Source organism: Myxine glutinosa, chromosome 1 (assembly GCF_964187855.1).
Source record: "Myxine glutinosa chromosome 1, kmMyxGlut1.1, whole genome shotgun sequence".
Classification (NCBI taxonomy): Eukaryota; Metazoa; Chordata; class Myxini; order Myxiniformes; family Myxinidae; genus Myxine; species Myxine glutinosa.
The window spans coordinates 105,556,824-105,581,823 of record NC_136261.1 but is presented as its reverse complement, the minus strand read 5'-3'; the positions used below and the strand labels follow the sequence as shown (position 1 = coordinate 105,581,823).

General features: G+C 49.9%; 1 protein-coding gene across 1 annotated transcript in view; it reads right to left on the bottom strand.

Annotated features, from left to right (window-relative positions):
• The window catches only part of LOC137427252 (cytochrome P450 2J2), a 129,366-nt gene that overhangs the window by 67,531 nt on the left and 36,835 nt on the right, over nucleotides 1-25,000 (bottom strand). The window lies entirely within an intron of this gene.

The window sequence follows — 25,000 nt, the reverse complement described above, 5'->3', positions numbered from 1 at the left end:
CGAGAGAGTCAGAGAGATCATTGGTGAAGACCAGAAAAAGCACGGGGCCCAGAACACTGCCTTGGGGAACTCCAGCCTGAACAGGAAGAGCAGATGAGAGAAACCCATTCAGGGCCACACGTTGACTACGACTAGAGAGGAAGTTCGCCAGCCATGCGTGGAGATTTCCATGGATACCAAAGGAGGAGAGTTTGGTGAGCAGAGCGGGGTGCCAGACCGTGTCGAAGGCACGTGATATGTCGAGGGAGACAGCTCTAATTTCCTGTTTGGCATTGAGGACCTCCATCCATTGTTGAGAAAGCAGAAGCAGCATGTCCAGAGTAGAGTGACCAAGTCTGAAACCAAATTGATGATCAGAGATCAAGCCATTGGAGAAGAGGAAAGATTTCATATCCGAAGCAATGATGGATTCCATGACTTTGCTGATAATTGGGAGAAGGCTGATTGGTCTGTAGTTGCTAGGATCTGTTTTTGCACCTTTTTTGTGCAAAGCGGTGATGTTGGCTGATTTCCAAGCAGATGGCAGTTGACCTTGAGCAAAAGAGAGGGTGAAGAGAACAGAGAGAGGGTGAGATAGAGCAGCAGAGCAGGATTTTAGGACCCGTGGGCTGATGCCGTCGGGGCCAGTTGCAGAATCAGAGTCGAGGGTTGACAGAAACTTTTCCACCTTGTCAGGAGGAAAGGACACGGAGTCCAGGAGCAGCAGGGTACGACTGGGTATGGTGGGTACAGAGAGGGATGGGTTTGGGACACAAGATTTAGAGTTACCCACGTAATGGGTAACTGTAATGCTCTTTCTGGCTGTGCAGTACATTCATCATCGTCATCACCTTCATCGTCATCAGTACTGCACAGCTAATTCATCATCATCTTCATCACGCAAGTTGTAGTATTGAAAGAGCCGGGGCTCTTGCTTGATATGGACGAAATGACGGGCAAGACACAAACTCGTCCGAGAAGATATTTATTCTCAAAACCAACTCGGGAACACTGAAAAGCCCGTTTATCGGGCTGCATTATAAAGCACAACCAGAAACCGAAACCGAAAGCCACGCCTCTCAAGCGTGGCGTGCTTCGGTGGTCACGTGATCAACAGGTGTAGCTGATTATACCCGCACGCGCGCGGCACGCTTTGGTGGTCACGTGACCAGCCACTCTTGCGCCGCGGATCCCCGCCGGTGACGTCACCGGCTGGAGCAAGGAGATTCTGATGCTGGTCTCGCTTGGGGGACCCATGGGTCGCTACAGTATCTTCAATGGTGAGTACCCATTAGAATTTTATATGTTGTTAAAATTACGTATGTTTAAGAGTGTAAAAAGTGTTTAAGAGTATAGGAAGTGTTTATAAGAGTATGGGAAAGGTTAATAAGAGTGTGGGGAGGGTCATAAAGCTTTAAAATATATATAAATAATAAAATAAAAATATGGTCGCTACTTCGCGGATTTTCGTCTATCGTGGGGGGTTCTGGAACGTAACCCCTGCGATAAACGAGGGATCACTGTATATATATTGTTGCGGAAATGAGGATTGTGTTTTTTTATTGTGTGTATTATTATTATTGCTTTATTCTGAGCCCCCCTTGCTCCAGTGTGTATAAAGGTCAAAGGGCATCCCGGTAGTTAATTCCATAAAGCATACATTGAAGGACACTATAATATCCCTGTTCAGTAGTTTATATCCTTATGTGTTTTAGGGTAAGGCCTTGTCTTCCATTAAAATGATACTCCATTGCACCAAGTGAAATAGATAGATTCCCTTCATTCCCATTCCCAAAACCCTCCATTTCCCCTTTCGTCATGGCCAAGCCTCAATCTGCCAATTACATCCCCTCCAAGTCTCCATTGCCAACTGCACTGGGCAGTTGGCCAGTTTGTCACAGCTGTGGGTTGTTTTCGCCCCAAAGCCGCCATTGAACATGTGCTCGGGTTGGGGAAGAAAGGCGTGCCCGCCCGTCGTCATCATGACTTTTACTTCCTCGCTTGTTACGACTTTTACTTCCTCTAGACAGTCAAGTTCGCTCATCTTTTCGGCGCACCGACACGAGCCGAGAACGGCCCGTGCAGGGGCTGATCCGAGGATCTCACCAAACCGTCCGATCGGTAGTAGCGACGGGCGGTGTGTACAAAGGGCAGGGACTTAATCAATGCGAGCTGATGACTCGCGCTTACTGGGAATTCCTCGTTCGTGGGACACTGTCTCAAGCCCCAGTCCCCATCACGGACGGGGCTCAGTGGTTTACCCGAGCCTGACGGCGAAGGGCAAGGTACACGCTGGCCCGTCCAGTGTAGCGCGCATGCAGCCCCGGACATCGAAGGGCATCACAGACCTGTTATTGCTCCATCTCGCACGGCTTGCAGCCGCTCGTCCCTCTAAGAAAGCCGCCATTGAACATGTGCTCGGGTTGGGGAAGAAAGGCGTGCCCGCCCGTCGTCATCAAGGGATGAGCCAGAGGGTCGCGCGACCAACCAGGGCCGAGGTGAGCACACCGATGGGCGTGTCCTAAAAGCCGGCGGCTTAATCGCCGGAGGCGCTATAAAGGCGCGCGCGCAAGAAGTTGCGAAGAGGTCCACGACAAAGAAGAGGTCCATGACAAGAGCAGAGCTGAGTTGTGTGGTTTTGGGAAAGAGCTGGGTTGGTCGTCAGTGGTGGTCAGTGGTTGCGTTGAGTGGTCAGTGGTTGCGTTGAGTTGTCGGTGGTGAGTGATTGAACCAAGAGGAAGAGTTGGACCAAGAGAGAGAGAGAGTGGTTGGATCAAGAAAGAGAGAGGAGAGAACCCGTCATGCCAGACCCCCCACCAGCGCGTCAGCTCCACCAAGCAGCTCCGACCCGTGATCCCGTGCACACGACAGGATCGGTGGCATCAGCAGCCGTCGAGGTCCAGCCCGACGTCCCGTGCGGGATCAAGCTCCAGCCACACACCTCCTTCCAGCCAATCCTGCCTGCAATTTCCCCATTCGTGTACGTGAGTTTGTTCTGTTTGTTTTGTCCCTGGGAATAAGTTAAGCTTGTATAGTTAAGCTAGTAATTTTCACTGTGTCACCTGCTTTTTCAATGTTCCCTGTACATAACCGTGACTGCTCCTTTTGCTTGTGTGTGTAAATAATAAATCCCGTTACTCTTCTGTACGTCTTCTTCTTCCTCTTTACATTCGGTCGCTTTAGAGTTTTCCATATTGAATATCTGTGGCGCGATACGGCCAACGTTCGGGTGAATCGGGTGAATCGGGGAAACTGTTAGGTCGCGGGGCCTCCGCTCGGCAAACATAACATCCTTAACCGCGGACCGTAACAATATATATATATATATATATATATATACAATATATATATATATATATTGTTGCGGATCTCAGCGCCGGCCTTTTCCACTTACCAAGGGGGGATTAGTCCCCTTGTCTTTGACTAGCCGACGGGACCTGGGACCTATGACGTCCTTCCCGACAGCGCGAAATATGGTTTTAGGACTAAGAATTCGCTATTACCTAATTACTCGTGCTGCCCAGAAACGAGGAAATACGCCCCGCCCGAATCACGGGTGTTGGTGGATACGCCGAGCGGTAGCGAACCCGTGACCCGAGCCGTTATCAATGACTAGACCCCGATCCAAGCGGTTCTTATTCGTGCCATGCTTACCCAATGATGGAAATCACAAAAGCGGTCGAATTTGGAAGAAAGGAATAACATAATTTATTCACACTATGTACAATGGTTCAGCAGAAGTAGAAGACACAGTGCAGTCCTTAATCACAGTCTTAACTTATTCCCTGGACAAACGGGCCCGTTCACACTCAGACACACTCACACGGGGTTTGCAGCCGAACAGGTCAGCACATCCAGGGATGGCGTACGGGCAGCTCTCCCTCCGGTCCCAGCTCGCACCGAGAAGTAGATGACTCGAGACGGCAGGAGCTCTCCGCGTGTCGTTGGGGGCACACGGGATAATTACTGGGCGAACGGTAGGGCTGGGCTCTGGCGGTTACACTGGCGGCTATGGCCGCGTTCACTCGCGTGGCTGCGTATGTAATAAGCGAATAGGCGCTAACAATGCGCTTCTCAATTCCTTCAAGTCCGCCGACAAATCCTTTCATTCGAGTGCTCCGAGTCCTCTCCCTTCTCAACTCAATTCAACACCGCGCATCCCTTCTGATCACTGAGGTGGGGGCCTCACGCAAAGGGTTTTATTGCCATGCCCTTAGAACCCTCTGGAACTCACCAGACGTTCTTCACCACGCCCCATCACGCCATGCCCTCAGAGCCCTAGTGGCTGGCAGCCCTTACCTTCATCGCCTCTGACGTGCTCCTTGTTGCCGCCCCTCCTCGACCCCCACGCTCCTCCCTCTTCTTAAGCCTACCTCGTGTTACTGGGCTAGTTTCGAGCGCACAAAGGGCAGCGAACGCTGCTGGCAGCCAAAGCGTAACAGAATTGAGGGATGCCAAATGGGGCGCGGGATCAATTATGCCCATAGATGAAACTGAAGGGCGGACGCAAAATGGAAGGGACCTAAGCTCATTTCTTTACACAACACAGATGTTACAAGGGAAATGGCCTACTCTTACACAGACGATGACATAACTAATACTCTAAGTGGGCCTACGTGTTGCTTGTGGACTAACTATGGGAGGCAAACCTTTAACGATGTCATCTATACAAATCTCAAAACCGTATCACTGCCCCCCTCCTTTAGCCCATCGGCATAGTAAAAAATACGAAACCAATTGTTCAAATTGTTCTAAAAGCACCAAAATTGGCACACATGTAGATTAATACATTCTGAACAATTTTGGATATGGAGGCATTCAAGATTCTCTTTTCATTTTTTTTTTTTTCTTTTCTTTTTTTTTTCTCTTTTTTTTTTCTTTCTCTTTTCATTCATTCAAGATTCATTCAAAATGCACTCTTCCAATGTTTCATGCCATCACAGGGTGTGATACTGTGTCAGCCTTCGTCGGACATGGGAAGAAATCTGCCTGGGCAACATGGAACACGCTGCCAGAACTCACTGATGCCCTGCTGAGTCTGGCAAATGCACCCACAAGCATCCAAGAGGATACAATGCATGTCATCGAGAGGTTTGTATCTGTTAAACTAAATATCTGTTAAATATCTGTTATTTAACAGATATTTAAATTTAACAGATAACAGATATTTTGTATCTAAATATCTGTTAAACACTTATTGATGTTAATTCTGATGTAAAAAAAAGGAATTTTGGCCCATCTAGCACCATACTAACGACACATAATGAAGTCTATGTAATGACGCTAATGGTAAATGGCGGCCATTTTGAACAATGGCCGCCATATCTTCCACAGGGCTAATCTTGAATGCCTCCATATCCAAAAATGTTTAGAATATATTAATCTACATGTGTGCCAATTTTGGTGCTTTTAGAACAATTTGAACAATTGGTCTGCTATGCCGCAGGACTACTTCGCCAGGGTCGTCCCCGAGCCGAACCCACACATGAGAAAAACCGGTTTTGAGCAAGGTTCAGGACTACTCTTTAAATTCCGTGTGACACTTAGATGTGGTTCCCCTCTACATTTAATCTAACACCCTGTGTGTGACAGTTTTACGACACTAGATATGTCCCACCTACTGCATTGTGTACTAACTAACAGACTCACACCCACAGCTAACCAAATTGCGGAAAGAATTCTCAAACTATACACAAAGCCGGTGGGGAGCATGTTATTTACAAGACTAACTAATTATTTACAGTTCTACAACCCAGGACCTGTTCTTTTGTGGGAAAGAAATTTTGAGAGGAGAGAAAACAGAATGCAATGCACCAATACACCATAATACAAGAATGCACAAAAATGCACAATCACAATGAATGCACATCATATTTGCTGCTTGGCTGCTGCTGGGCTGCTGCTTCTTGCGTCTTCCTGCTTCGTCTTCGGTGTGCCATAATAAAACTTGGTCTTCTTTCCTGACACAACGGAATAAAAAATGCACAAACCGTGTCCGTTTTTTATTGCAGGGCCAATCTTAGATGGTCCGTCTGCGTGACATGGACGCCACTTAAAAAACCAGTGATCTGCAGGGCAAGATAATGTTTGCAGCAATTGTCTGCTCCAGCAAAGTTGCCAGGCCACAGAATGTGTGGTCCATAAGGTGTACTGGTGCAGCAAGAGGTAGCAGAGTGCAGCTGCACCGGTGTAGCAAAGTGCAGCCGCACAGCTCAGGGTTCCTGCACCTCCCCGCAACAAAAATATGGGTCGATGAGTGGGGAGGAAAGACAAAGCAGAGAGTCAGCGGAGGAAAGGGTGCAAAGGTACACACAAACAAGGCAATGAAACAGGGGCGCTGGAGAGCGAGCGGAGAAAGCCCCATGTCATGCCTACACTACCCTTGCCCATCCCTGTATTTGCACTCCCTTTACAAATTCGTCGCTACGTCTTGTCTCTTCTATTCCCCCTCTACGCCAAATTCGTCAGCCAATCCCTTCCAAGAAGGAAGAGATGGAATATCACACAATGTCTCATCCCTTCAAGATGCGTCTTACCATCCAAATACAGACTTGGCATTTAATATGGAATATTTTTTTTTCTTGACTTGGGTTTACTTTCTGAACTCAGTATATCAATCTGGTGAGTTTCTTTTACCCTTCGGTGATGTCTTTGTTGAAAGAACCATGTCACCGATTGTCTTTCGCAGCAAGAACTCAATAACAGGATATCACAGGTGGCGTGACAAAATGTAAGGACAGGTACATTTGACGATTGGCTTCACAATCGGGTATATAAGGGTTGTTGCGTTCTGTATTAGTGGAAAACTGCTGCACGTCTACAAAAGTTATTGCCGCTTCCTCTGGAGATGGTCCGTCAACTTGACAATGCTGTTTGTCATGGAGTGGTGGCTTTACGAAATTCTGGCATGAAACAGCGTGCTATTGCTCGGCAGTATGGCATCACTCAAGGTCAGGTGTCAAAGATCCTGAAACGAAATGCTCAGAGGGATGTCCCTACTCCAATACCGAGGCCAGGACGTCCACGCAGAACCACAAGGAGAGATGATCGCCAGCTGCACCGGATAGTCTGCAATGGCCGTACCAAGTCAGCTAATCGGCTTAGGGCTGAGTGGCAGCAACTGACAAATGTGCCTGTATCCAGAAGGCTAGTCAACGAACGACTGGTTCAAGCAGGCTATCGTGCCAGGCATCCCTGACCTGACCACGCCTGACCAGACAACACAGCCAGCGCCGATTGCAGTGGGCCGGAGAGCACCGTCAATGGCAGCCAGGACACTGGAATCACGTGACCTTCAGTGATGAGTCTAGATTTCTGGTCTATCGTCAAGATGGCCGCGTCCAAGTGCGCAGACAAGTGCATGAAGCCCATAACGAAGATTGAATAGTGCCAAGAGTCCAAGCTGGAGGTGGTGGGGTGACCATTTGGGCTGCTTTTCATGCAGGGGGCAAAACTGACCTGGTTGTTCTGAATGGAAACATGAACCAGTTCAAGTACAGGGTCATTCTGGAAGAAACATTGCTTCCATTTGCTCGTGCAGCCTTTCGAGGGAACTTTGTCTTCCAAGGTGACAATGCACGGCCTCATCGTGCTCGCATGATCCAACACTTTCTTGCTGACCGTGGTGTAGAGCATATGGAGTGGCCTGCCATGTCCCCAGATATGAATCCGATAGAGAACTTGTGGGCAAAATTAACGCGTCAAATCGACCACTTGGACCAGCAGCCTACCTCTGTGCGTGAATTGCAGCAGACTATTGTCACTGCATGGCAAGCCATTCCTGTCCAAACCTTGGGAAATCTTGTGAACAGCATGCCTCGACGTGTACGTGCTCTCCTGAATGCTCGTGGGGGTTACACGAAGTACTGAACTGTAATTTTACTGTCCGTAATCCGTCTTAATTTAGCTTTTGTTTTTGTTGAAATTTTTTTTGGCTAATATCCAAAATAAACATACTTCTGGAAAACGTACAGAAGTTTAACACAGTACTGTCCGTGAATTGAGTTCGATATCAGTTTACATCACTTTCAAGGATCAATTTATTTGCTTCGAAATGTCAAATGTGGTTTTTGTTTCTTTTAAAGGTCACATTAACAAAATCGAGAATAATTTCAACATAATTCCAATGAACTTTTGGTTCTAAGTCATCTTGAAAAGTAAGTTCACCCCCACAAAAAAAATATTCCATATTAAATGCCAAGTCTGTAGTTGCAAAACCTGGTGTGGAGTTCCGTCTCCTTTGGTGAGTGGATGTGGATGATGCGAAGAGATTTCTCATCCTAACTATACTCTAATTGACATTAACTCACTTACACTCCCCGGGTCTTGCCCTGCCAATCAGCATCTTTAAACTATGTGGTTCTAAAAACCAATTCACATTGACCATCCTGTGATGCCATCCAATTTTGGGTCTCACTCCCCAATTTTTCTTACTCTGCCTTTGCACAATTTTGGGGCTGGGTCGTGTGGCTCGACTAGCAGGTCTACCTACCTGCGAACCTCCGCCACTGAAGTCACCACCTGAGCTTGCCGAGCTCCTTGCGACTACCCTAACTCGGGGAGGCCCTCCTGGCTCTCTCACCCCTCTGATGCCCTCTCTGGCATTGGGCAACCCGGGTCCTCTCCTCGGATCCTCGGGCCCCACTTGACATGACTCTAAATTCTAACTGGCTCCCAGAGCTTACCTGTGGCCTCACCTGGCCGACAAACTACCAGTTGCGGAGTGCTCCTATAACCATACGCACCAACAAAGCCCACACGCCCAGCCATTCCACATACTCATGCACCCCACCAAGCACTTCTTGCTACTTCCCGCACCACATGTGTCAATATCCAAACAATTTACCTCAGCCCTCTACCTGGGTTTACACTACCCACCCCGGGTACTCGTGAATGGGTCCATCTCCCCACATTCACTCCTTCGCACCATGCATTCCACACCTTCTATTCCACACAAAGCATTCCACACCATTTATGTCACACACCACTTTTCTTGCACACTCTTTTGTGCTCTCATACCAAATCTCTGGCACACCTCTTGTGCTCACACACCACTACACACACACAGCATCATCTAGCTGACGACTTCCCCCAAAACTCGTGCTTCCCCGTCTTCCCTTACACTAAGCACTTCCCTCGTCGTTATCATCCTTCTAATCTCTCTACATCCCCTCGACCTGTACAAATGTCCCTACTTAAATCTCATGTCCTCTCCTGTCAGCAGATTCCCTAACAATTATCCTAGCCCACCCTCTGCTAGCTTTCACTGCCATCCCCATAATCTAATGCTCATGAGCCCCAAAATGTGAGGAATGGCGAAACCACCATTCCGACACGCAGGGTACCATTTCCCAACACTATCGCTATCCGGCCACTCCACTTGAGCCTCTTCGGGTGGAAATACATCGTCGTCACAGCTCGGCTTCGAAAAGCCGAGCGATGCATGCGGGTGGTTGGTCTACTCTAGGTTGGGTACGTCCGGCATTTTCGACTCAGGGGAGGAGGCATGCTTGGGCCAAGGTTCAAGGCGCCATCTCTGCGCGGAGCCTTGCGGTCCCACGCACGATGGCCCAACCACCCATGGTTGGAGCACCGCAGCCGCCAGGGGGCGCGGCTCCGACCTCTCCTACCCCCCCCCCCCTTGAACCGTGCCGATCGCCTTTCCCGCCAAGGCGCGGCACCGACCATACAGGGCGGGGCCCGGCGCGAAACGTGCACGGCGCTCCTTGCGAGACCGCTGCGGCACCGATCCCCGCCGATCCCTGCAGCACACAAAGCACACCACATACCGAGAGCTCGCGTCCGCTATACGTCGTGCAAAACGCTACCCCGGTCTGCGTCGATGCTCGGGCCGCGTTCTCACCCCACGCGACCCGTTCCTCACTCGCACAATGTGGCGCTCCAGCACCTCTCATACACCCCATACATTTTGTTACCGCACGCTCTCTCTCTGCACACGGTCCGGTGTGCATTCTTTCTCGCACACCTTACTCACACCTGCACACCTAGGCGCACTCATACCCCTCACACACTCTGTTACACACTCTAACACCATCGGCCCTCGCACACCCTCGCGCACAGTCTCCCGTTACGTACTCCGTAACGTCCATGGGTGTGCACTCTTCTTGTACACACCCAATCACGCGCTCTGGTGTGCACTCCTGCACACTCTCTACAACACGCTCCGGTGTGCATTCTCCCTCACTCTCCTAGGCCATCGCACACTGTTTCACACTCTTCTTCGACACACTCTTCCCACATACACTCGCGCTCCGGTGCACACTTCTCTCACACACTCGCGCTCCGGTGCACACTTCTTTCTCACACGCATGCCATTCACTCTCGTACACCGCACGAAGGACCTTCCACGAACGCCCGGGTTTCGTCTCGATCCCAAGCGCGCCAAAAACCTTTTCCCGCCAAACACACTCCTGCTCACCTTGGGGACCTTCTTCTGCGGCAGCACCACCTGCAAACCTTCCATTTTGTTAGGAAGCACGACATCACAATGCAAATCCAAACTTTGTGCAAATTCCATTTCTTCCGTCGATTTAATTTCTATCTCTGCCGTCTCTTCGGCCCCAATTTCAACTATAATTTCTTTTTCCTCGACGACCGCCGGCGCCAATAAAATTTATTTTTCCAATTCGACGGCCGTCGGCTTTTCCACACCCCGAGTCGCGATTTCTATCCCCTCGGTCCATGTAGCTGTGCTCTGCTCTGCCTCGCTCTCCCTGCGTTCCTCGCACCGCGTTACCTCGTCGCGTCCCTTTGCGACCTCCTCGCCCAACCTGCGCCTTATGTCCTTCCCTGCCTCTTCTATTTCCCTCTCATACGCCACCCTCATTTTTTCCAATTCGTTCTTTTGGGTGTCCATTTTGCTTTCCAGCCCCTTCTTCACCTCTTCCAATTGATCACCCATTTTTTTTATGTCCCAGGTGGATTTGTCCCCCAATTCCTTCCTTTCCCGGGTGGCTCTGTCCCCATCCATTTCTGTGGATGCCTGTATTTGCGCCATGAATTGCGCCATGTAGGCTTGTATGTCCATAACCCCCACTTGCGCAGCGGGCGCGGCCCTCGTCGCCATGTGCGAGGCGCCGCCATTTTCTTCCCCTACTGCCGGCCCCTCATCAATGTTCTCCTCTTCTTCCAATTCTTCCCGTGGGTCCTGGGTTATCGATTCTACCTCCTCTACCTCATTTTCTACCCCCACAGGCATTCGACCGCTTTGGCGAGCCATGGCACGAATTAAAATTTGGTTCTTAAAAACTAAATTTCAGTCGCTCGTAATTTTGGAGTGCGTGAAGCACACTTCGGGTCCGATCCCACTCTCCTGACACCAATTGTTACGATTCTCTCGCCGGCCTTCTTCCCCTTATCAAGGGGGGATTAATCCCCTTGTCTTTACTGGGCCTTGGCGGAACCGAGACTTATTACGTCCTTTCTAGGCGAGCGCAAAATAGGGTTTCGGGACCAAATTCTCGCTCGTACCTAAGAACTCACGCCGCCACGGAAACAAGGTAGCAAGCCTCGCAGGAACCATGTGAGGTTGGAGTACGCCGAGCGGTTTGCGTACACGTGATCCGCGCAGTCTTAACTAGTGGAACCCGACTGGAGCGATCTTATTCGTGCCACGCTTAGTCAATTGAGGAAATCACCGGAATGATCGAATCAGGAAGAAAGAAAGAACAGATGGGTTTAATGATTCCCACACGTATTTACAGTTCAAGGACGAAGAGACACAGAATAATCCTTATACAGTCTTACTTATCCCTGGGACAACGGGCCCGTCTCACACACTCACACAGGGGATTGCATATGTCGATGTTCACCAACGCACCGATGTGGTCGTCCAGGATCGGCCCCGTCCGGCTCTCCATGGTCCACGTCCGTCCCACGAAGATGGTGATAGGCGAAGACCAGGTCTTGTAACGCGTCTCTCGAACGAAGGAGATATCGGGCGGAACGGCAAGGGGCGGAGTTTTATGGCAAAGGGGCGGACTTTTACGGCAAAGGGAGGTTACTCAGCCGTTCTCATGCAAGTGCGGCAAGGCGCATCAAGCTCATCAAGCACCGCGCGTTCTGGCTGTAAGTTCTCTTTAATGTATTCCTCCCTCCCGGCAAGTCCTTTTCCTCTTCCGATACAAGTCCTTCTCTCTCCCGGCAAGTCCTGTCGAGGGCTTTGTGCATCGGGTTATATAGGTACGCCCCGCGAACCTTCTGGAACTACCAGACTCTTCTCACCCCGCCCTCTGACGCCACCACCTCTGAGCTCTGATTGGCGGCTCATGCTTACCGTCATCGCTTCTGCCACTCCGCTTCGACTCCACCCTGATCCTCCTCCGCCTCCCTCGTGTTAACTCGCCCAAAATGAACCAACGTTAACTGTATTGAGGTTACGGACGTAGGATGATCGGTGGCAGTAGGGCCTATTTTCATGGCTTTACACAATGCAGAATTAACACTGGAAAGGGCCTATTCTCACACATACTAAGAAATAACTATACTACAAATGAGGCTACATGTTGCTACATTGTGTGACTATCTATGGGGGACAGGCTTTAACCTTTATTAGGCTCACTTTACAGACTCAAAACCGTAACAATATATATATATATATATACATATGTCGGGCTTGAGGTAAACCATATGGGCCAGGTGACCCAACATATGGGTAATGTGAGGATTATGCATGCTTAGTTGCACCTTATATTCACTTAATGCTTGCTTTTAAATAAAAGGATTAAACTTTCTAAGGACACTTTCCACACAGTTGTATTTTGCTGTCCAAATGGGACAAAGATGATAACCAGATTAAGGCTTGCTTCAAACCACTCATGGCCCCTTGCTCCAGTAATTGCTATCTAATGACTGCACTTGTAAAGTTCATCCTTCGGTCAGTTTGCCCCAGGCAATAAACGATTACGGACCGTTCCCAAAACAGCTGCTGCAGGAAGACACACATGATTAATTATCTTTTAACTTGCCTGCACGTTTGTTCATTGCTTGCATTTCTGGCTTGAGTTCGCTTTTTGATATGACTGAAAATTCCCCTGTGACATACATTTCCTGTCCTTGACGATGCTGGTCCAGTTCTGTTTTAGATAATGACTTGATAATGACAATGTCTTACTTTTGCATCTGTGCCTTCAACTGAATTCCTTTCATTGATTAAGGGATGTCGACAGGGGCTGTTGACCTTTATCTAGGGGTCACTGCTTCAGCGCAGAGTTTTTTCTGATTTAGCGAACGTTTTTTCTGCTTGGCTCAGGCTATATAAATGGATCCTGTTCCAGTGTATTTTCAGTGTGGTCCAGATTGCACTGCCTTGCGTGTTAAGCTCTGCACTCTGGCCAGACTCCACAATTGTGTATTGCTGTGTTTTCATTAAACTGCTGATGCTTTAACCCTAGTCTTTCCCTTCCTGCGAGTTGAAGACCAACATTTTGGTGTCAGAAGTGGGATCACCTGGCCACAGGTGCGACTGGAGGGCTCTTCAGGACGGGGGAGGCACACACAGCTGGCGCCAGCATATTTCGGCAGAGGTAAGCATATTTGCACACATAAATTGGGAAAGCCTCTTCCCCTCCTTTAGATTTGGCTGATCTCCGTCGACTGTGGCTAAGCGTGTATCCCGAACCAAATTTAAGCAAAGCACAGTGGGGGTTAACGAATCAAGCAAGGAGGGCGCCCGAGGTAGGAGGGAGAACCCCTCAGGGAATACCCCGGCGTGGTAAGAGTAAGGTGATAAGTTAAGTTTTAGAGGAAAGGAGGTTGTGAGGACCGAGCGGCGACTCGATCACAGACCTAACAAGAAGGGATCAGCCTAAGAAAGGAAGATGGGTAATAATCAAGGAGTAGAGGGAGAACCCCTAAAGAATACCCCAGCATTTTATATGAAAGGGAAGCATGGATATGCTGCCATTCAGCCAGGGAAAGCATGGGCTGAATTGACCAAGGATCTTAGTAATCCTTGGCCGGAGGAAGGGTCATTTGCATTAGAAAGGTTGGGAGCGTTATATGGGACGTTAGACGCCATGGATAAGAAAAAGAAGAGTCTTCTACCGGACTCATGGAAAGTGTACGGATGGTGGAAGGTAGAAGCTTTGCAACGACAGGCAGCTTTTAAACAAGCGAGTCTGCGAGGGGAGTTTGGGAAATATCAGGATGAGCGAAAGCAGAGTCGGAAGAAGCAGGACAAACAGATGAAGGCGCTTATGGCGCCCCCCCCCCCCCCCAAGGCCTCGGTCCAGTCCCAGGATCAAAGGCACGCGCATTCCGACACTAGGGCGCCATTAGGAAAACAACGGACACTACATACGTAAACGCCCAAGGGCCACTAAAGGCTTCGGCTCCGCCAGGAGAGGGTGAGGGCGATGGGGGTATGGATATCTCAGGCCTCCCGGGTCAAATAGGTCCACATTGGACATCCCCCCTTTATCCCTCATTGGAGGAAGGCCAGGTTCAAACAAAGCCCACCGAGGAAACGAAAGGGGTGTTCCCCGTGTGATGTGTGGGAATCAGGGCAAACGGCGTCATAATAAGGGAACGGGTGCCGTGGAAGGAATCTGATTTAACGGCCATGCGAAAGAGGGTTAAGGATATGTTGATCGACCAACCCTCAGATATAGTAGCATTGCTCCGAAATTGGATGACGGAAGGGGACCCAGACTGGAGGGACATTTGTCATCTGGGAGCATCCGTGCTACCACCGAGAGTATGGGAAAAGGCCAAAACCCTTACGGCATGGCCGTTAGATGACCCCGTCGCGTCGCAGCAAAACCCAATGAATGTAAACGATTGGCAAGGCTTGAAACATTTGCTTCTAACCAACATTGACAATGCACTAGCGCCGCCTGGAGGACCAGATTGGGGAAAAATTGGGAACATAAAACAAAAGGCAGGAGAAACGGTTGGCGACTTTCGGGAGAGAATAGAGAAAGCTATAGCACGATGGGGAGGACTACGGCAAATTCAAATTGCAGAACTACCCCCTCCCTTGGTGAACAATTATCTAGTGGAGGGGCTTCGGCCAGCACTGAAAAAACAAGTGCAGACCGTTCTTTTCAGGTGGAAAGAGATGCCAACCAATGAATTATGTGCGAAACTCGAACAATGTCCGGGTTCCTCCTCGGAGGAAAAAAAGGAAATTAAGGAGGAATTACTGCAAATGTTGGTGCGAGATAAATTAACACAGCAACAGGGGAAGAAAGAAAAGGGGGGGGAGAAAGAAGAAATCCCCTCAAATGGAAATAATGGGAAATGATAGCGAGAATGAAGATAGCGACGACGATGCGTCCACCCCAGTGGTACAGGCCGCTGTAATGCAAGTACCTCAGGGACCACAAGGCCCCAGCAGGCCAGGAGACCAGATGTGGGTACCGCCCCAAACCCAATGGGCTGCACCGCAGTATCCAGCGCAAGGTCCCCCGCCAGGTTATTGGCCACCGCAGACACCCATGGCAGGATGGACACTGCATTGGGGACCCTCTAATATGGGCCCCACCTCATGGACACCCCCCGTTGCGGGTGTGCCATATGCCCCCCCTGCCTCAGGCCAACAGATTCCGAGGGGAAGGCAAGGGACTCCACCTCCCCCCAGGGGGGGGACGAAGGCCAAACCAACAGGGAGCCCCAGGACAAGGGCCTTCGGGCCAAGGGGCATGCTACGAGTGTGGGCAAATGGGCCACTGGAGACGGGATTGTCCAAGGGGACGACGAGGGCCCCAGGGAAGGCAAGGGCCGCCGTATGGAAATACCTATTGACGGGACGAATGCGGGCCACCAAAGAAATGTCCATTGATAACGATGACCCCAGATGAGGAACCGACCTTGACCTTAGATGTAAATGGGCAGCCATTAGACTTTTTGGTGGATACAGGGGCGACCCGCAGTACTATTAATGAGGAACAATTACCAACTTTGAAACCTACACGCCAGAGCGTCCAGATTCAGGGCGTTTCAGGAAAATTAGAGGCTGTCCCAGTGTCAAGGGAAGCGCGAGTAACGTGCGGACCATTAGAAGCTAAACATGCATTCCTTCTGACCACCACCGCCCCAACTAATTTACGAGGAAGAGATTTACTCTGCTGACTAGGATGCAACATAGCGTGTACCGAGGAAGTATACGTCGACGTAGGGGAATCAAACCGAGATTTGTTAATGATGGCATTACAGCGAGCTGGCCCCACCGTGTATTGGTGGCGGCTGGAGGAGGGGACTCTAGCAGCATGGACCGATTAAATTAACATGGTCGGGGCGGAGTCACAAGGAATTCGCGATTGGCTAGGAACACACCACATAGCTACAAAGTTGAAACACGATCCGCCGCACTGTACAGCTTGCTATGACGCGGTAGGAAGCGACGATTGTTATCTAGACATGGTTAAGGAAGCCCTGGGAAAGTATTCTGACCTCGAATTATCACGCATATGGATTGGCCGAGAGGGAATCGGAATTGAAGTAGGCCTAACGCCACACCAGAGATCGAAAGCTAAGTACCCCGAGGGGATGCACGCGCATGTTACCCTCAGCACCGCTCGAGGATGGCCACCCGAGAGCGTCGGATGGATGATGGGTCAGCTGCGAAATATGCCAGTAAGACATCAATACGAGGTCAAACACCGAACGATCCAGGTGTTAGATAACGACGAAGGGTTCATGATTAATGTGCTACCACAGCAAAGACGAGGCAAGTTTGAGATGGTGGAATTGCCACCAAAGGCGGCACACATGGTTAGAACAGTCCCCACCACCCCAGGGGACTCCGATGGGCTGCTCGACACCATCACACCGACACTATGGGCGCAACACGAGAACGAGGTGGGCCGCATTAGGGACGCATCCCCGCTAGTGATACCGGTTAAGGAGGGGGTGCCCCTACCACATATTCGGCAATACCCACTTCGGCGCGAGGCCGACGCAGGCATCCTCCCGGTGATAGAATCGCTTGTACAGCAGGGAATAATAATTGAGACTACTAGCCCATGTAACACCCCAGTATTTCCAGTTCCGAAACCAATGACAGGAAAGTGGCGATTCGTGCAAGATTTACGGGAAATTAACAAGGTAATTCAGGGTATACACCCCATCATACCAAATGCGGAAGTGCTTATGACTTCCATTCCACCAGAGGCTACACATTTTACAGTCATAGACTTGTGTTCTGCCTTCTTTTCGGTACCAATAGCTCCAGAGTCGCAGTACCTCTTCGCTTTCACCTATAGATGGCACCAGTATACTTGGACAGTGCTTCCGCAGGGTTTCACAGATAGCCCCACCCTGTTTTCGTGGGCGCTACACCGCGACCTTGCAGACGTCCAGTTGGCAGGCGGCTCGGTGCTGCTGCAGTACATCGATGACTTACTAATCTGCTCCCCATCCAAGGAAGCCTGCGAGACGGATTCACTAGCGCGACTAAATGCGCTAGCCGAGAAAGGCCACAAGGTAGGCCGGAAGAAATTGCAATTTGTGCAGGAAATAGTTACGTATTTGGGTCATGCGATTTCACACGGGAAGCGTGAGCTCAACGCGAGCCGGGTTACCGCCATTATGGAGGCCCCGTTACTACGCACACAAAGGGAGGTGCTGCGATTCTTGGGAATGGCAGGGTACTGCCGCACATGGATAATTGACTATGCGTTACTAGCCAAGCCTCTGTATGAGGCAACGAAAAATGACCAGCCACGGACGGTGGACTGGACGGACGACCGCATTCGCTGTTACGAAGGGCTCAAATGAGCCTTGATGACGGCCCCAACTTTGGGCCTCCCCGACTATAAGAAGCCCTTTACGCTTTTTACCCATGCAGTAGGGGGATTCGCACAGTCAGTGTTAACCCAGACGCACGGGGATAAGGAACGTCCGGTCGCCTATTTCCGCAAAAAGCTTGATGCGGTAGAACAAGGCTTTCCGCTGTGTTTACAAGGCGTGGCAGCTGCCCGATATGCGGTCGAATGGACAGCCGACAAAGTAATGGGACATGCGGTCCTCTTACAGGTACTGCACTGCATTCATACGTTGCTGCAGAAACGTAACACATAGCACCTCACAGCCACTCGGCTGATGCAATACGAAACAGCACTGATTACGGCACCAAATGTAACGGTGAAGCGGTGTACTACCCTTAACCCAGCAACGCTTTTGCCAACAGAGGAGGAAGGGGACCCACACGTTTGTACAGACGTGGTCCAATTAATTTCGACGGTAAGGCCTGACCTACAGGACACTCCGTTACAGGAAGTCGACCACACTTATTACGTCGATGGATCAGCAAAACGGGTGTGGGACGGATCCCTTTTATCCGGATACGCAGTATGCTCAGATACAGAGACGGTCGAAAGCGGCCGCCTCCCGCCCACTTGGTCGGCACAGCAGGCCGAACTGTACGCGCTCAAGGCCATGCGACATAAGCGAGGACAAGGCAGTCTATCTATACTGACTCGGCGTATGCGCACGGCGTGGTCCACAATAAAGGGGCCATATGGAAGATGAGAGGGTTCCTCACTTCGGCGGGAACACTCATCAAAAATGGGGACTTAGTGCGAAATCTACTCCACAGCATTATGTTACCACGCAAAATAGCAGTAGTCAAATGCCGAGGCCACCAACGTACAGACAATGCAGTGGCGCATGGAAATGCCTGAGCTGACGAGGCAGCAGGGAAAGCCGCGAACCAGCAGGCGGGGTATAACATGCCAGTAGTTACGCGCAAACAGGGCGCCAAGGCAACCGCCCAGGCGGACATCCTAATGCCAGCCCCCACGGGGGCGGATGTAATACAGTTACAGGCCGTGGCCTCGGAAGCAGAACGTCAAAATTGGATTAGATTGGGAGCTCAGCACCCCGTGGAAGGGCAGCTGTGGAAAATTGACAACAAACCCGTGGCACCACGTGCTCTATTGCCATGGTTGGCACGCATGGCGCATCAAAATGGCCATGTGTGCCATAGGGGGGTGATGGAGCAGGTCAATTTTACCTGGGCAGCGCCAGGTCTTTCGGCCATGGTCACCATGGTCTGCCACTCATGTGCCATATATGCCAACAACATAATCGGGGGGCTCCCCCCAGGTATCGCCATGACAAAGGTCATCCCGCTCCGGTCGGGCCTTTCTGTCATATCCAGTTCGATTTTTTCAATTTGGTACCCTGCATCTCCTTTAAACATGTCTTGGTAGTGGTGGACATGTTCACCAAATGGGTGGAAGCCTACCCATGCGTCAAGGCTGACGCTACAACGGTGGCCAAGTGCCTCATGCGGCACTTCATATGTCGGTTCGGCATCCCGCAGAAAGTGTCGTCCGACCAGGGCGGGCACTTCACAGGGGACGTCATTAAGGCCGTGTTTAAGGCCTTGGGGGTAAAACAGTCGTTCCATTGCGTATATCACCCCCCCCCCCCCTCCCGTTGGCAGGACTTGCAGAACGTACGAATGGCACACTGAAAGGTAAGTTGGCCAAGATTTGCGCTGAAACAGGCCTTAAGTGGCCAGAGGCTCTTTAACTAGCGTTAATGAGCATTCGTTCTACTCCAGGCCGCACCACCGGCCTTTGCCCCCACGAGATACTCATGGGATGGCCCATGAGCTTGCCGGTATCCGCGCCAGTGGATATGGCGGCACTCGAATTGCCTATCATGGATGACATGCTTTTAAGGTTTTGCATAGGTTTGTCCCATGTGGCGCGCAGCATACACGAATGAGTTCGGGAGGCCCTACCGGAGACAACGAGCAAGCCCATACACTCCTTCGAGGCAGGAGATTATGTGCTGGTGAAGCATTTCACCCGAAAGACTGCATTGGAACCAAGGTGGAAGGGGCCGTTCCAGGTTCTCCTGACCACACCAACAGCGGTGTTCTGTGAGGGCAAGTCATCTTGGGTGCATGCCACGCACTAAGTTGGCCATACCAACATCTACCGACACCCAAGGAACACCCACATCTCCGACACCCCCCACTGATAGAGACAATGCACCCCTTGGGGCACCACAGCCGCCTTCGGGCGACGATAATCATGATGATGGGAATCCTGGGCCTCGCCCAGGCTAGGTATTCACACACACGCTCCACCTTATTCCCTGGGTTTGGGTTCAACCTAGAGGAATTTAACTTTCCCGAACCACCAGTAAACGAAATTGGACCAACACTACCCCCACTTACTCCATTAACAATGCGACACATAACGGTTCATTGGGGACAACAAATAGAGGCAAATTGCTACGAGTTGGAGACCCATTTTAAGTGGCAATATGTGAGATGGGTAGCAACAATGGTGGCAGATGTATATACAGCATGGGTACAAACGACACGACACGACACACAGTCCTGTCCAAGTATAGGGAGGTAAAGGACGGAAAATACACTGGGGGCATACGATGGTATGCCTACGCAGGATATCAATGGGGCACGGGCCCCAAAAAAGATACCCTACTTCCCAACGCCCTCGTAGGCCAAAATGGCTCTTTGATACTCGAATGTGAAGTATGGCCCCCTCGCCAGCCCGACATCAAACAGCGCCGCCCCCCCCCCCCCCCGCGCCACTTACCTTTTAGACTCCCCACTTCTCAAGGAAGTGAGGAAGAAGGCAGAGGAAAACACATACTGGACGGTTACCCGTGCAATGGCAAAGGTACAAAACCGATCACGCTGTTGGATGTGTATGCATTTCCCCCACACCAGTTCCACAGGATTAGTTATGATAGTATTACCCCTGTCCCTACGAGATATGTGCTCAGGACCCTTACGAACTCCATGTTTGACCACAACCTTGGAGCTGGCAGGCCCAAAGCACCCAGCGGTGTGTTCCCGTAGTTTCCAATATACCCCACCTATTAGTCAAGCCCTGTTAGACAAACGACCAGACCCAGTCTGGGTGGTCGAGCAAGAGGGCCGGTTATGCCTCATAGGAAAGGGACATGTCCAGATGGGAACCTCAGAATGCACCCACACCCTGCCGCCCATCGCCCCGCAACAAAAGGGAGGAACCCTTAGAATAACGGTGAATGACCAGGCCCAGCATAATGTAGCGAGCCTAACAATGTCTTGGGGAACACCAAACACCAACCTTTCCGAAATTAGTAAATGTATGACCTCTGCTCTTATAGCACCCCATGGGGTAATGTTTATTTGCGGTAACAAGGCATACCCATACCTGCCTGAACACTGGGGAGGGACTTATTTAGGATCCATTTTTCCCCAGGTACACTTGGCAGACCATTTTAACGAAACAGGGTATACCCATAGGAGGGAAAGACGGGGCCTCTCCGTTTGGAAACAAGATGGGACAGTAAAATTGGAAGGAAGTTGGTGGCAGGTTCTACTAGGAGCCTTTTTTCCCCAGGCAGGAGTAACCATGAATAGTTGGCGAATAGATAGCCTGGCATTGGTGATGGAACGAATTGGAAACGAAACCCGAATCACTGAACAGAAAATAGAAAATGAACTGGTACACATGCGAACTATGGTGATGCAGAATCGGGTAGGTTTAGATATGTTGTTGGCAGAAAAGGGAGGAGTATGTGGGGTAATCGATGGAAAATGTTGCACCTTCATCGCAGATCAGTCAGAAGGGATACATGCTTCAATTGCCTGGCTTAAAGCCGCCACACAAGATCTAACGGATAACCGAAGAGGAAGGGAGGAGGCCAATAATGTATGGTCCGGGATAGCAGCCTGGTTCAGAGGATGGACGGGAATCATTGTAAAATGGCTGTTGACGGTCCTGGCCATAATCGTAGGAATCCTTCTCACCCTGGTCATAATGAAAGCCTTAATCCTGGTTTGTGTGAGAAAATGTTTCACAGGATGGACTACACCAACCACTGCTACCGAAATGGTCCTCTCGATACATGGGAAGGACCCAAAAGCCTTCGGCGAACCGGCCAACTCTATCATCTCGGGCCAAGATCCGAACACCCACGACTGGGACGATGGCCTGGACGATTCTTGGCAGGAGGACAGGCCTTACTACGACTCCTGGCACGGCACCGATGACCATGCCAATCCTGACTGGGATTCTATCGACCTTAGTAGTAAAGGTTCTTTTGAGAGCTATGCAAGCAGCAAGGACGAAATGACCAACAATTGTCCGGGAGTACCATCATTTGTAACAAACATTTTTGGTTTACCCCCTCAATGCAAGTCACCCGACACCATGGACACAGATACTGATTCAGATAATGAGAAGGAGATTTGTGATGATGGATGTGCCACCCTCTCTCCCACAGAACGATTACATATACAAGGCTTGATGGCATTGGACATCGATTGTTCGCCTTGATTCGCGAGGACCGCGCCTGCATAAGGAGTGCCCTCGTTAGGCCGGCAACCGGGTTGCATCTACGCCGCTTGAAGGGTGAATTCGGGACCCGACCGGGCATGAGCTCCGAACCAGGCGTCTTCGTCGCGAATTACGGCTAACAATATGCGTTGAATGTTGGACAGCTGCCCTACCAGGGGCCAGTGTCCCTCCCAGAGTATGCGAAACGCATTGCGCGTATGGCAGCTACTGGGGAGGCCCTGGCCTGCTGGGGTTTGTTCATTGTCTCGTTAAATACGTTGCCTTTAGAAACAAAAGGGAGGTATTGTCGGGCTTGTGGTAAACCATATGGGCCAGGTGACCCAACATATGGCTAATGTGAGGATTATGCATGCTTAGTTGCACCTTATATTCACTTAATGCTTGCTTTTAAATAAAAGGATTAAACTTTCTAAGGACACTTTCCACACAGTTGTATTTTGCTGTCCAAATGGGACAAAGATGATAACCAGATTAAGGCTTGCTTCAAACCACTCATGGCCCCTTGCTCCAGTAATTGCTATCTAATGACTGCACTTGTAAAGTTCGTCCTTCGGTCAGTTTGCCCCAGGCAATAAACGATTACGGACCGTTCCCAAAACAGCTGCCGAAGGAAGAGACACATGATTAATTATCTTTTAACTTGCCTGCACGTTTGTTCATTGCTTGCATTTCTGGCTTGAGTTCGCTTTTTGATATGACTGCAAATTCCCCTGTGACATACATTTCCTGTCCTTGACGATGCTGGTCCAGTTCTGTTTTAGATAATGACTTGATAATGACACAATGTCTTACTTTTGCATCTGTGCCTTTAACTGAATTCCTTTCATTGATTAGGGATGTCGACAGGGGCTGTTTTCCTTTATCTAGGGTCACTGCTTCAGCGCAGTTTTTTCTGATTTAGCGAACGTTTTTTCTGCTTGGCTCAGGCTACATAAATGGATCCTGTTCCAGTGTATTTTCAGTGGTCCAGATTGCACTGCCTTGCGTGTTAAGCTCTGCACTCTGGCCAGACTCCACAATTGTGTATTGCTGTGTTTTCATTAAACTGCTGATGCTTTAACCCTAGTCTTTCCCTTCCTGCGAGTTGAAGACCAACACATGCATGTATATATATATATATATATATATATATATATATATATATATATATATATATACACACACAGTATATATACAGTATATATATATACACACACAGTATATATACAGTATATATATATATATATATATATATATATATACACAGTGAAACCTTGACTTGCGAGTGCACCAACTTACGAGTTTTCCGAGATACGAGCCGTCGCTCGGGCGGTTTATTGCTTTGAGATGCGAGCCGAGATCTGAGTTACGAGCTTACGCCACCCGCCACTAGGTGGGTTCCGGTCACGTGGTTATCTTGCCGTGCAAGCATCTCTGCCGTATATCGCTGCTGCTTTGTTTTCGCATTTTGGTTATTTTGGAGCTTACGCCACCCACCACCAGGTGGGTTCCGGTCACGTGGTTATCTTGCCGTGCAAGCATCTCTGCCGTATATCGCTGCTGCTTTGTTTTCGCATTTTGGTTATTTTGGAGCTTACACCACCCGCCACCAGGTGGGTTCCGGTCACGTGGTTATCTTGCCGTGCAAGCATCTCTGCCGTATATAGCTGCTGCTTTGTTTTCGCATTTTGGTTATTTTGTAAAATTTCTTAGTTTTAACCATGGGTCCTAAGAAATTGAGTGCCAAGGGCAGTACTGAGAAGAAGAAGAGGATGATGTGCTTGGATATAAAACACGCAATCGTCGAAAAACATGTGAGGTGTGCGTGTTGTCGACTTGGTGAGGCAGTACGATCGTAGTACTTCTACGATATGTACGATTTTGAAGCAGAAGGAGTCGATAAAGGCTATAACGCCAGCCAAGGGCGTTACGATTATTTCAAAGCTCCGGACCTCTGTCCATGAAGAGATGGAGAAGTTGTTGTTTGTGTGGTTGACGGAGAAGCAGCTCGCAGGAGATACCGTGACCGAGAACATCATGTGTGAGAAGGCCCGAGACATTTACGGGGATTTGGTGCAGCAGGCGGCGGGAACATCAACGGACAAGGCATCGGAAGAGTCATTCAAAGCCAGTCGGGGATGGTTTGATAATTTTAAGAAGAGGACCGCCATTCACTCCGTCGTCAGGCATGGATGAGGCAGCAAGCTCGGATGTGAAGGCAGCTGAAGATTTTATTATAACTTTTGCCGAACTGATAGAAGCCGAACGATACATCCCCCAGCAAATCTTCAACTGTGACGAGACAGGGCTCTTCTGGAAAAAGATGCCGAGGAGGACGTGTATAACGGCAGAGGAGAAGAGCATGCCAGGCCACAACTTGTTCAGAGTGCCGGCGATAGCTCGCCTTCTCTTTGTGGAAAACACGGTGAGATCCTTAACATCCAACAACTAATGGGACGCAAACGGGGCGCCCAGTTTAGCGGTACACACATTGATGAATCACCCTGCCTGTGATTCACCCATGACAGGTTATAGCTGGGTCGGGATTCAAACCCAGGCTGGACAGTTTAGAGTCAAGTGTGCGTACCTCCAGTCCAGGCCATCCTGCCAACTTGTATGCTGCATACAGGTGAAATATAAAGCGCGAGATATTTTTATATATACTGTATATTTAAAAAAAAATTGGTGTGGTTTTTGGTGGGCTGGAACGGATTAATAGCATTTCAATGCATTTTAATGGGGAAATT